Source organism: Zingiber officinale, chromosome 9A (genome assembly GCF_018446385.1).
Source record: "Zingiber officinale cultivar Zhangliang chromosome 9A, Zo_v1.1, whole genome shotgun sequence".
Classification (NCBI taxonomy): Eukaryota; Viridiplantae; Streptophyta; class Magnoliopsida; order Zingiberales; family Zingiberaceae; genus Zingiber; species Zingiber officinale.
The window spans coordinates 11,998,569-12,010,815 of record NC_056002.1 but is presented as its reverse complement, the minus strand read 5'-3'; the positions used below and the strand labels follow the sequence as shown (position 1 = coordinate 12,010,815).

The window sequence follows — 12,247 nt, the reverse complement described above, 5'->3', positions numbered from 1 at the left end:
AACCTGAGTTAGACCGTTAGTGCTAACCACACCAACAATCTCCCCCTTTTTGATGGAATGACAACCTGGTTAAGTTAGTGAAAAATATGCAAGTAAAAAATAAGCAAGATTTAGTTGCTCTAACTTAATCAATCACCTATCCCTCCTCCTTTGGCATTCATCAAATAAGGACATAAGTCAAATAATCAACAATACAGAATACAAACAAAGTAAAATTTGTCAAGTTAACTTGGAGGAGTTTAAACTTTTAAAAACTTATTTAAAGCATTAACTTTTAGCTTTTAGAAAATAACTAAGTTTTGAAAGGTAGCTAATTGTAGTAAAATAACTTAGTAATGAGTTAGTACATTTTGAGATAATTGTTGCAAAATTAATTTTCAAAATGAATTTGCAAACTCAAAAAGAATTTTCCAATCAAAAATTTTAAAAGCAAATTTTCAAGTATAAGTTTAGGAAAGTTAAGTTTAGACCGTCTGAATGTCAAACAAAAGTGTATAAGTTCAAAATTTTAAGATCAAGTTTTAAATTTTCAAAATAAGTTTCAACTTTGAAACACTTTTCAAACATGAGTTTTCAAAACCAAAATTTTAAAGCTAAGTTTCAAAAATCTATTTTTCAAAACTGATTTATTTTTCAACACTAAGTTTGTAGAAGATTTTATTTTCAAAACCTTAGTTTATAAAATCCAATTTAAAAACATAGTTTATAAAAGCTAGTTTTCAAAAATAAATTTATCAAAAAAAAATTTCAAACATAAGTTTCAAAATCAATGCTAAGTTTCAAAACTAAGTTTGAAAAATCTACTTTTCAAAACTGATTAAAGTTTAGTTTTCAACGTTAAGTTTGTAAAAGCTTCAATTTTCAAAACCCAGTTGTAAAATCCATTAAAACTAAGTTTTTTATATAAAAGTCATTTTTTTAACTTAGTTTAATAAAGCTAATTTTCAAAAATAGGTTTATTAAATTGGATTTACAAAAATAAGTCAGATTTTTAAAGATTTAAAATATTTTTAAGAAAGTATTTTTTTTAATATTTTCAAATTGGAGAAATAATTTTGATACTAAGTATGAAAATAAGTTGAATTAATCCTTCCCCTGAACCTGACATAATTTTAAAATAAAATTTTTTAAAAATATTCACAAAAAGGTATCTAAAGCGAGATTTTTAATGTATAATTTTTTTAAAAAAAATTGAGGTAGGATTTTCTAAATAGATTTAAACATAAATTTGATAAAATGAAAAAAATTGAACCTTCCCCTGAATTTGTTACTTCCCCTTAATTTAATATCTCCCTCTTAAGTTAATACTAAGGTTTGGTTATATTAAATTTTACCGCCTCAATACATTTTTGTACCTAACTGTTTCGGTGGATGCAGTGTTAGTAACACTTATGTTTATTGAGTATATTATTTATTTAAGTATTTTTATATACTTGGTATAGTTTTTTGATAAGAATAAGTTTATTGAAATTAATGAATAATCAATTATTCTTAATAATAAGTAATAAGTAATTTATTACAAACTTAATAATAGTTAATCATTATCAATGGTTCATTGATTAACTTTTATTTTACTTGACTTATCTGATTAAATTTTGTATTAATTGTCTGATTAAATAAACTAAGTTACATTTAATTGGGATTAGCTAAGTTTAGAATTAGTATTAATTTAAGGTTCAATTTGAATCAATCGTTAATAATGATTAATTATGATTTAATTACAGTTAAGTTAAGATTTTGACTAACGTCAAAATTAAGATTGATTGAGTTAAATTAAGGTTTAATTAGCTTTTTTTAATTTACTTCCTTTTGAGTAGGATTAATTTAATTTGAAGTTAGCATGAAGTTAAAGTTATTAAACACAGATAAGTAAGATTTAATTTAAGTCAATTTTAGATCTCAAATAAAGTTAGACTTAAACAATTAAGTTCTACTTATTAATTACATAATTAAGATTAAATTTTAAGTTAATGGAATTTAACTTTTTAAGTTATGTGTCTAAGTTTTAAAAGAATTTTTTTATTATATTTTTTTTAAGGGATTTCTAACCGAATTTCAAAAACAGTGTTTAAAAGAAATTTTAAAATAATTTTTAATGGCAATTAACATACGTTTAATTCAGTTTTGATTTTAGATTTAAATTAATATTAGTCGTTAATTTAATCTTAAGATTAAATTTTTAAATTTTAATTGTAATTTCAATATTAAGATTTAATTTCAGTTCTAATTTTCAGTTAAGTTAAATTAAGTTTAAAAATAATTTTAAGGTTAAAAGTAAGTTTAAAGTCTAAATAAAAGTTTTTAAAGTTAAAATAATCTATAAAAATAATAGTTAACAAAATTTTATTAAAGTGAAAAATAATCTTTAAAATAATTTTTCAAAATGATTTAAAGTTTTTTAAATAATTTTTAAAAGAATTTTAAAATAATTTTTAATAGAATTTTAAAAGAATTTTAAAAGAATTTTTAAATAATTTTTAAAATAAATTTTTAAAAGTTTTTAAAAGAATTTTAAATAATATGTAAAAGAATTTTTTAAATAATTTTTAAAAGTTTTATAAAATGATTTCTAAAAGAGTTTTTAAATAATTTTAAAAAGAATTTAAATAAATGTTAAAAGTTCTTAAATTGATTTTTAAAAGAGTTTTTATATAATTTTTAAAAAGACTTTTTTAAATAATTTTAAAATTTTTAAAAATGATTTTTAAAAGAGTTTTTAAATAATTTTAAAAATATATATAAATAATTTTTAAAGTTTTTAAAATGATTTTTAAAAGAGGTTTTAAAAAAATCTTAAAAGAATTTTTTTAAAATAAATTTTAAAACTTTTTTTAAATGATTTCTAAAAGTGTTTAAAATAAGTTTTAAAATAATGTTTCAAATAAATTTTAAAGTTTTTAAAATGAGTTTTAAAAGCTTTTAAAATGATTTTTAAAAGATTTTAAAATAATTTTTAAAAGAGTTTTTCAAAAGTTTTTTTTAAAATAATTTTTAAAAGAATTTTTAAAATGAGATTTAAAAGTTTTCAAAATTATTTTTAAATAATTTTTTAAAATTTTTTTAAAAAATTTTAAAAGAATTTTTAAAATGAGTTTTAAAGGTTTTAAAAAGAATTTTTTTAAATGATTTTTAAAAAATTTTAAAATTATTTTAAAATTATTTTAAAATATTTTAAAAAGAATTTCAAAAAGAATTTTTCAAATGATTTTAAAAAGTTTTTAAAATAATTTTTTAAAAGTTTTTAAAAGAATTTTTAAAATGAGTTTTAAAGGTTTTTAAAAGAATTTTTTTAAATGATTTTTAAAAGTTTATAAAATAATTTTTAAAAGAATTTTTAAAATAATTTCTAAAATAATTTTTTAAAAGTTTTTAAAATAATTTTTAAAAGAATTTTTAAAATGAGTTTTAAAGGTTTTTAAAAGAATTTTTTAAAATCATTTTTAAAAGTTTATAAAATAATTTTTAAAATAATTTTTTAAAAGTTTTTAAAAGAATTTTTAAAAGAATTTTCAAAATGAGTTTTAAAGGTTTTTAAAAGAATTTTTTTAAATGTTTTTAAAAAGTTATTTAAATAATTTCGAAAATTATTTTTAAATGATTTTTAAAAGTTTTTTAAAATAATTTTAAAAATAATTTTTAAAATGGTTTATAAATTTTTGAAAACAATTTTTAAAAGAATTTTTCAAAAGTTTTTAAAATGATTTTTAAAAGTTTTTAAAATGATTTTTAAAAATTTTTAAAAAAAATAAAAATTATTAAAAGAATTTTTTTTAAATAATTTTTTTAAAATAATTTTTAAAAGAATTTTTTTAAAAATATTTTTTAAAAGAATTTTTAAAATGAGTTTTAAAGTTTTTTCAAATAATTTTTAAATGAATTTTTTTTTAAGTTTTTAAAATAATTTTTAAAAGATTTTTTAAAATGAGTTTTCAAAATAATTTTTAAAATAATTTTACAAAATGATTTTTAAAAGTTTTAAATGAATTTTTTAAATGATTTTTAAAATTTTTTAAAATAATTTTTTAAAATGAGTTTTAAAAGTTTTTAAAATAAATTTTTAAAAGATTTTATAAAATGAGCTTTAAAATTTATTTTTAAAATTATTTTTAAATGTTTTTGACATAATATTTTAAATTGAGTTTTAAAAGTTTTTAAAATAATTTTAAAAGAATTTTTAAAATGATTTTTAAAAGTTTTTAAAATAATTTTTAAAAGATTTTTTAAAATCGGTTTTTAAAAGAATTTTTAAATGATATTTAAAAGTTTTTAAAATGAGTTTCAAAAGTTTTTTAAAAATAATTTTTTAAAGAATTATTAAAATTATTTTTAAAAAAATTAAAAATAGTTTTTATAAGTTTTTAAAATAATTTTTTTTAAAAATGTGTTTTAAAAGTTTTTAAAATAATTTTTAAAATAATTTTAAAATAGTTTTTAAAACCTTTTGAAATAATTTTTTTAAAAATGAGTTTTAAAAGTTTTTAAAATAATTTTTAAAAGATGTTTTAAAATGACTTTTAAAAAATAATTTTAAAAAGAAGTTTTAAAATGATTTTTAAAAAAAAATTTAAATAATTTTTAAAATGAGTTTTAAAAGTTTTTAAAATAATTTTTAAAAGACTTTTTAATATGAGTTTTAAAAAATAATTTTTTAAAAAATTTTAAAATGATTTTTAAAATTTTTTAAAATAATTTTTAAAATGAGTTTCAAAAATTTTTTAAATAATTTTTAAAAGATTTTTTAAAATGAGTTTTAAAAAAAAATTTAAAAGAATTCTGAAAATGATTTTTAAAAGAATTTTTAAAATGATTTTTAAAAGAATTTTTAAATGATTTTTAAAAGAATTTTTAAAATAGTTTTTAAAAGTTTTTAAAATAATTTTTAAAAGAACTTTTAAATTGATTTTAAAAGAATTTTTAAAATTGTTTTTTGAAGTTTTTAAAATAATTTTTAAGTTAAAAAAATTTAAGATTAATTTTTAAAATGAATTTTTTAGTTAAAAAAAAAAATTATGTTTAATTTTTAAAATAATTTTTTATTTTAAAAAATTTTGAGTTTAATTTTTAAATTAAATGTTTTAAGTTAAAAAAATTTAGGTTTAACGTTTAAATTGAATTTTTAAGTTAAAAAAATTAAGTTTAATTTTTAAAATGAATTTTTAAGTTAAAAATTTTGAGTTTAATTTTTAAATTAATTTTTTTAAGTAAAAAAAATTAAGTTTAACTTTTTAAATGAATTTTTAAGTTAAAAAAAATTAAGTTTAATTTTTAAGTTAAAAAAATTTTAGTTTAATTTTTAAAATAAATTTTAAGTTAAAAAAATTTAAGTTTAATTTTTAAAATTAAATTTTTAAATTTAAAAAAATATTTTTAATTTTAAAATAAAATTTTAAGATAAAAATTTAGTTTTAATTTTAAAATAAAAATTTTAAGTTTAAAAAAAATTTAGAATGAAATATAATTTTAGTGACAGCGGAAACATGAATAGCTTATCTCTACATTCTACTCCAGCATATATACCAACTAAAACATATCAATCTGTGTATACATGCTAAAAACATATCTAATAATCAGATCATGCAGGCAATAATACTCAACTTCAAACAATGGAACTATTGTACATGGCAATTAAAAGAAGGAATTCTAAAATACATAAAGTCACTCTGATAATAAAATCATCAACATGAATAAATTGCTATCTTAATAAATTTTTAAACTGAGTCCCAAGGCTTCTATAGTCCAAGCATCACACATCCATCCGCACCTCCTTGTCGCCTTCCTTTGCTATAACTTTTCCTTTCCTTTATCTGCAGTAAGAGGAAAATACAACTATAAGCAAAATTGCTTAGTAAGCACTATCTATCTCACAAAACTCGAATATGCATGTGAATATACTAAAATCTAAAAAACTGAATGCTCGAAAGAAGATACTACTCATGCTCATCTAATAGCAAAAGAAACTTACTGAAATGCTAAACATGTAAAGCTAATCAGAACAACATGCTAGCATAAAAGAAACTAAACTTGCTGAATTTTAAACTTATGTGAAGCTTATTTCACTTGTTTAAAATTTATACTTTTATACTTCAAAATAATAAACTTTTCTTGGGCCCAGGCTTAGTACCAATGCGCACTCCCTAATAGAAACTGGGGTAGCAAGCCACCAGTTCTACAAGGGTAAAGACCTCGGTCTTACCAGGGCCGAGACCTCGGAAACGGTCACCTGGATTTATTTAACGACAACCTCGGAAGTCGGGTACTAGCCTTTTCAAATAAAAATACTTGTTATTTGTGTATACTTCTAATAAAGATTGCCTCGGCAATTAATATGGATACTAAACCACCAAATCTGAAAACTAAACTATCTATTTCACATTCACTGCCTAACCACTAAATTCTAAATTGGACAGCAATCAAAATGATCCGGTCATGTAAATGGATAAAAGAAAAACTGATAGCAATAACAGTGAAGCATACTGTATATGCTCATCAAAATGATCCGGTCATGTAAATGGATAAAAGAAAAACTGATAGCAATAACAGTGAAGCATACTGCACTATAATTTTTTGAAAAAAAAACTGCACTATGAACCTAACCAAAAAAAATTTGCACAATAAGTTCCACCAAAAATCTGCACTCTAAACCCTAAAGGAAACTGTCCGCGGCCCCTTTATAGCACCAACCGAATTCCACAGAACTTCAAAAGGAGCTGCTTTTACCCCTTTTTCCATTGCACAATACCAAGTTAAACTTGCTTAAATGTTACTATAAACTCTAAATAATTTGAATTAAATTTCATGGCAGCAAGTTCCAAAAACAAACCTGCCGAAGCTAATAAAATCCATGTCACCTGATTCAAAAACTTATACCTTACAGAACAACCGAAATCTTATAGCATACTGCAGCAGCAATGCAAAGAGAAAATAAACCTTGGTCTCTCTTTATTTTACTACTCATAAACACCTAAAGGATTTAATATAACACACATTCTTATAGCAACAAATCCTAAGGATTTCATATGGCAACGGAATTCTTCAAGCATGCTTCAATCGGAAACAAAAGGAGCAATCAAATCTCAAAACCACTCTAGGGTTTTCAACAAGCTCCAGAAAAAAAAACAAGAAGCCAACAAGAAATCTGAAACTACTCCTACCGCAGGTGAGAAAGCGCTTACCTTGCTTCTTGAACTCACAACCGAACGAGAAGAACTTCTAGGGTTTCGGTTAGCTCGAGTTTTCGGCCTCTTCTTGCGCCCACAGATCCTCCTCGACGAGAGAAACATGATGGTGGAGAAACCCCTCGGAGAACACCCTAGGCCGATCGCCGGAGAGAAGTCCCAGCTTCTCTTTGTCTTCCGCCCGAGCGGAGGCCGACGCCACGCGAGAGGGAGATAGGGAAGAGGTTTAGGTCACGGTAACATAACCCCAACTTATCCCTCTTTATAACTTAGGGTTATTTTTAGGTTCGGTTATTGCTTAAGATAATTTTGCTTCCCTTCTTATCATTAAACACCCGTTGGGACGCCTGGCTAGCTGAAACCATTTAAGACTTGGAATGGTCGGAGGTCGCGAGTTCGAACCTCGGCCGAACCTCTTTATTTTTTTGAAACTTCTTTCTTTTGGTAAAAATACCAAACGAACTCCAAAAATTACATAAAAATACTCTAAAAATTCCTAAAAATCTCTAGAATATTTCTAAAGCATTTCTAATTATTTTTAAGCACTATTAGAACTCGTAATGAGGAAATTTGGGTTGTTACAATTCCTCATATCTTATAAAAAGTTCATCCTCGAACTTAGAATAATTCTGGATATTTCTGTCTCATGTTGTCCTCACGCTCCCAAGTAACTTCCTCGTGCTTCTGGTTCTGCCAGATGACCTTCACTAGTGGTACTTCTTTGTTCCTTAGTCTCTTAACTTCTCTGTCCACTATCTGTGTAGGTCTGCTCTCATAGCTAAGATCCTCCTGGATCTGCACTGACTGAGGCTGAATCACTTGGCTAGGGTCGTGGAGGCACTTCTTTAGCATGGAGACATGAAACACATTATGTATTGCTGACATGTCTTGTGGTAAGTCCAGCTTGTAAGCTATTTTCCCAACCCTCTCTATGATCAGGAAAGGTCCTACGTAGCGAGGACTTAACTTGCCCTTTTTGCCAAATCTCATCACTCCCTTCATCGGAGCAACCTTGAGAAAGATCGAATCCCCTACTTGGAATTCAAGTGGCCTACGGCGTGTGTCAGCATAACTTTTCTGTCTGCTCTGGACAGTCTCAATTCTCTGTCTGATCTTCTGGATAGCCTGAGTGGTCTCATCTATCATCTCGGGCTGCCTGCCCAATTCTGATTCCATCTCTTTTCTTTCACCAGCCTCCCACCAGCATATAGGTGATCTACACTTTCGGCCATATAGTGCCTCGTAAGGTGTCATCTTGATAGTGGCTTGGTAGCTATTGTTGTAGGCGAATTCAGCTAAGTACAGATACTTGCACCAACTACCTTTAAAATCTAATGCACAAGCCCTGAGCATGTCTTCTAAAATCTGATTTACTCGTTCTGTCTGTCCATCAGTCTGGGGATGGAAGGCTTGTTGGTTGCTACTTGGAAAACCTAGAGGTTCCACTGTACAAAAATTTTGTACAAAGGTCTGAACCTTTTCCTAGCTACCATGTGTTCTTTTAAATTAAATTTTGGATCGCCTGCGGAACTTAACGCGTTTGATCCAAAACTTAATCTATTCGTTCTTTTAGGTTTTGACTTGGGTCTCCTGCGGAACTTAACACGTTCGACCCAAATCACCTTAAGTTATTAATTTCATTAAATATTAATTTCCATAATTGGTTCCCAGTACTGACATGGCGAGGCACATGGCCTTCTTGGATATGGGAGCAACCACCACCGACTAGACAAAACCTTTTATAGAAAGCTAATGTTTAATTTCCTAAAATAACTTTAGGTTAACCGAAAAGAATAATCAAATCACAAGGAAAAATAAAACAAAAGAACACAACATCGAAAAAACATATTCAAAATTCTAGAATCGTAAGCCTCTTGTATTTGGTATTATTTCCATAAATAACTAGTATGATGCGGAAAAGGAAAAACTACTAGTTATACCTTCTAGAAAGACCTCTTGATCTTCTATCGTATTCCTCTTCTAACCTCGGACGTTGTGTGGGCAACGATCTTCCGAGATGAGAAACCACCAACCACCTTCTTCTCCTCCTAGCTAGGTTCGGCCACAAGAAGCTTTACCAAGGATGAAGAACAAAACACCAACCAAGCTCCAAGAGATGCTAGCTTTCTCTCCTTCTTCTTCTTCTTCTTCTCCAAGTAGTATCCGGCGCCACAAGAGCTCCAAGCCTTTGAGAGTTTCGGCCACCACAAAGAGGGAGAGAGGAAGAGGATGGCCGGCCACTCCAAGGAATAAAAGAGGGAGAGAAATAATAGAGATTGTCTCTCATGAAGGCACCCTCACCCCTTCTTTTATATTCCTTGGCCTAGGCAAATTAGGAAATTTAATCACAATAAAATTTCCTTAATTCCCTTGACATGATTTAATTGAGAAAAATAAAATAAAATTTCCCCAATTAATCTCTAATGGTCGGCCACATCAAAAGAGATAAATTAGACAAGTTTTAATCAACAATTAAAACTTCCTAATTTGTTTCCGGAAATTTTAAAATTAAAATTTCTCTTTAAAAATCTCTTCATGGTTGATAAAAAGAAATTTCTATAATTTTAATTTTATCAACATGTGGATAATTTTAAAGAGAAAATAAAATATCTCACCAATCTACAAATAAGGAAAGAGATCTAATCTCTTTCTTTAATCTTTTGTAAATCTTTTACAAGAGAGATATTTTAATTTTAATTCTCTTTAATAAATTATTTCTTCCACATAATAAAAATTAAAATTAAAATTCTTTTTTAATTTAATTTGGCCGGCCCCCACTAGCTTGGGTTCAAGCTAGGGCCGGCCACCCCAATTTATACCTAGACCGGCCCTAGCTTGGTTCCCAAGCTAGCTTGGTCGGCCCCCTTTGGGTGGGTATAGAAAGTGGGTATAGGTGGGTATAGTACTCTATAAATAAGAGGCTACGATAGGGACCGAGAGGAGGAATTGGTTTTGGTCTCCCGATAAAATTAAGCATCCCGTGTTCGCCCCGAACACAACTTAATTTTATCAATAATAATTCATTCCACTAGAGAACTATTATTGAACTACTACATCAATCCCAAATTACATTTTTGGGCTCCTTGTTATTATGAGTGTGTTAGTCTCCCTGTGTTTAAAATATCGAATGTCCACTAATTAAGTGAGTTACTGACAACTCATTTAATTAATATCTTAGTCCAAGAGTAGTACCACTCAACCTTATCGTCATGTCGAACTAAGTTCACCTGCAGGGTTTAACATGACAATCCTTATGAGCTCCTCTTGGGGATATTATCAACCTAGTATCTCTAGGACACAGTTTCCTTCTATAATCAACAACACACACTATAAGTGATATCATTTCCCAACTTATCGGGCTTATTGATTCATCGAACTAAATCTCACCCACTGATAAATTAAAGAAATAAATATCAAATATATGTGCTTGTTATTATATTAGGATTAAGAGCACACACTTCCATAATAACCGAGGTCTTTGTTTCTTTATAAAGTCAGTATAAAAGAAACGACCTCAAATGGTCCTACTCAATACACTCTAAGTGTACTAGTGTAATTATACAGTCAAGATAAACTGATACCTAATTATACTATGACCTTCTAATGGTTTGTTCCTTTCCATTTTGGTCGTGAGCTACTGTTTATAATTTATAAGGTACTGATAACATCATCTTCTGCATGTGACACCACATACTATGTTATTTACAGTATAAATTAATTGAACAACTATAACTAAATGTAGACAATTTGACCAAATATGATTCTTTATTCATAATGAATGTTTACAAAGCTTAGGCTTTCAGTATACACTCCAACAAGGCTGTCCTGAACTTGAATTTGGTGCCTAATGCATTCTGCACACACTCCAAAAAATGAGAGGTAAAGCGCCCATCTCGGTCAGAAACGATCGACTTCGGAATTTTGTGAAGTCTGATCATTTCCTTAACATATAGTTGTGCCAACTGCTCTATTGAGAGTGACACCTTGATGGCTAGAAAATGGGCAGACTTGGTCAATCTGTCCACTATCACCCATATCGCATCATATCCATTTGTAGTTCTTGGAAGACATGTTATAAAGTCCATGGATATTTCTTTCCACTTCCACTCTGGTATTGGGAGAGGCTGTAGAACTCCTCCTGGTCTCTGGTGCTCTGCTTTGACTCTCTGGCGGCATGTCAGACAGGTACTGACATATTTTGCTACATCCCTCTTGAGTCCAGACCACCAGAATCTCTGCTTCAAATCTTGATACATCTTGGTGGAACCAGGATGCATAGAGTATGGCGTACTATGAGCTTCTTCTAGAATCTTCTTTCTCAATTCCTCATCATTGGGAACACAAAGACGGCTCCCCTGATAAAGAACTCCACTGTCTAATACCCGAAACTCTGAATTTTCTTCTTTTTGTATCCCTTGCTTGATCTTCTGGATGTCTGAATCTTCACTTTGCTTTCTCTGTATATCCTCAAGCAAGGTAGACTCTAAGGTCAATGCAGAGAGTTGCCCATAAACAATTTCGACTCCAAAATCTAACAGTTCCTTCTGCAGTGGCGGTGCTAATGATGACAAGTGCATTAGAGTTGCACTGGACTTTCGACTTAGTGCATCTACCACTTTGTTAGCTTTACCTGGGTAGAAAATAATTTAGGCAATAACTCTAAGGATTCTAGATATTTGCCTAAGAAAAAGAAACATCAAGGCTTTAGTGAAAAATCTAAGGTTGAGGTGTTATGGAAGAAAAATTAAGTCTTGATGTCAAGACTTGATAAATTAGAGAGGACCTTTAGAAAAATCACATTTGAAAAACAAGGGTCCAAGAATAATAACCTAGGTTTAAAACAACAAGGGTCATCCAATGGTCATAGATGTTTGAGATACAAACCTAAAACCAAGAAGGATGTAGCTGTTGGACCTTATGGTTATTTTGATGTGATCAACCAAGCTAGGTTAGGTCTTGTTTGGTTTTGATCCCTGTGTCTAAGTGTGCAGGAGCTTAAGAGTATAGGAAGTCGAGCAGAAGACGCAGGTAGCGAGAAGGATGGCACGGGAAGGGAGCCGACGGGCTCGGTG

The 12,247-nt window shown here is 27.3% G+C and overlaps 1 long non-coding RNA gene across 1 annotated transcript; it reads right to left on the bottom strand.

The window, feature by feature from the left end:
* Window positions 1-5,557: 5,557 nt before the first annotated feature.
* On the bottom strand, window positions 5,558-7,418 carry LOC122020818. Its single transcript, XR_006122336.1, has 2 exons — window positions 7,173-7,418; window positions 5,558-5,804 (listed from the first exon to the last, which is right to left on the bottom strand). It is a non-coding gene; the product is annotated as an uncharacterized LOC122020818 (long non-coding RNA).
* Between the last annotated feature and the right edge of the window lie 4,829 nt (window positions 7,419-12,247).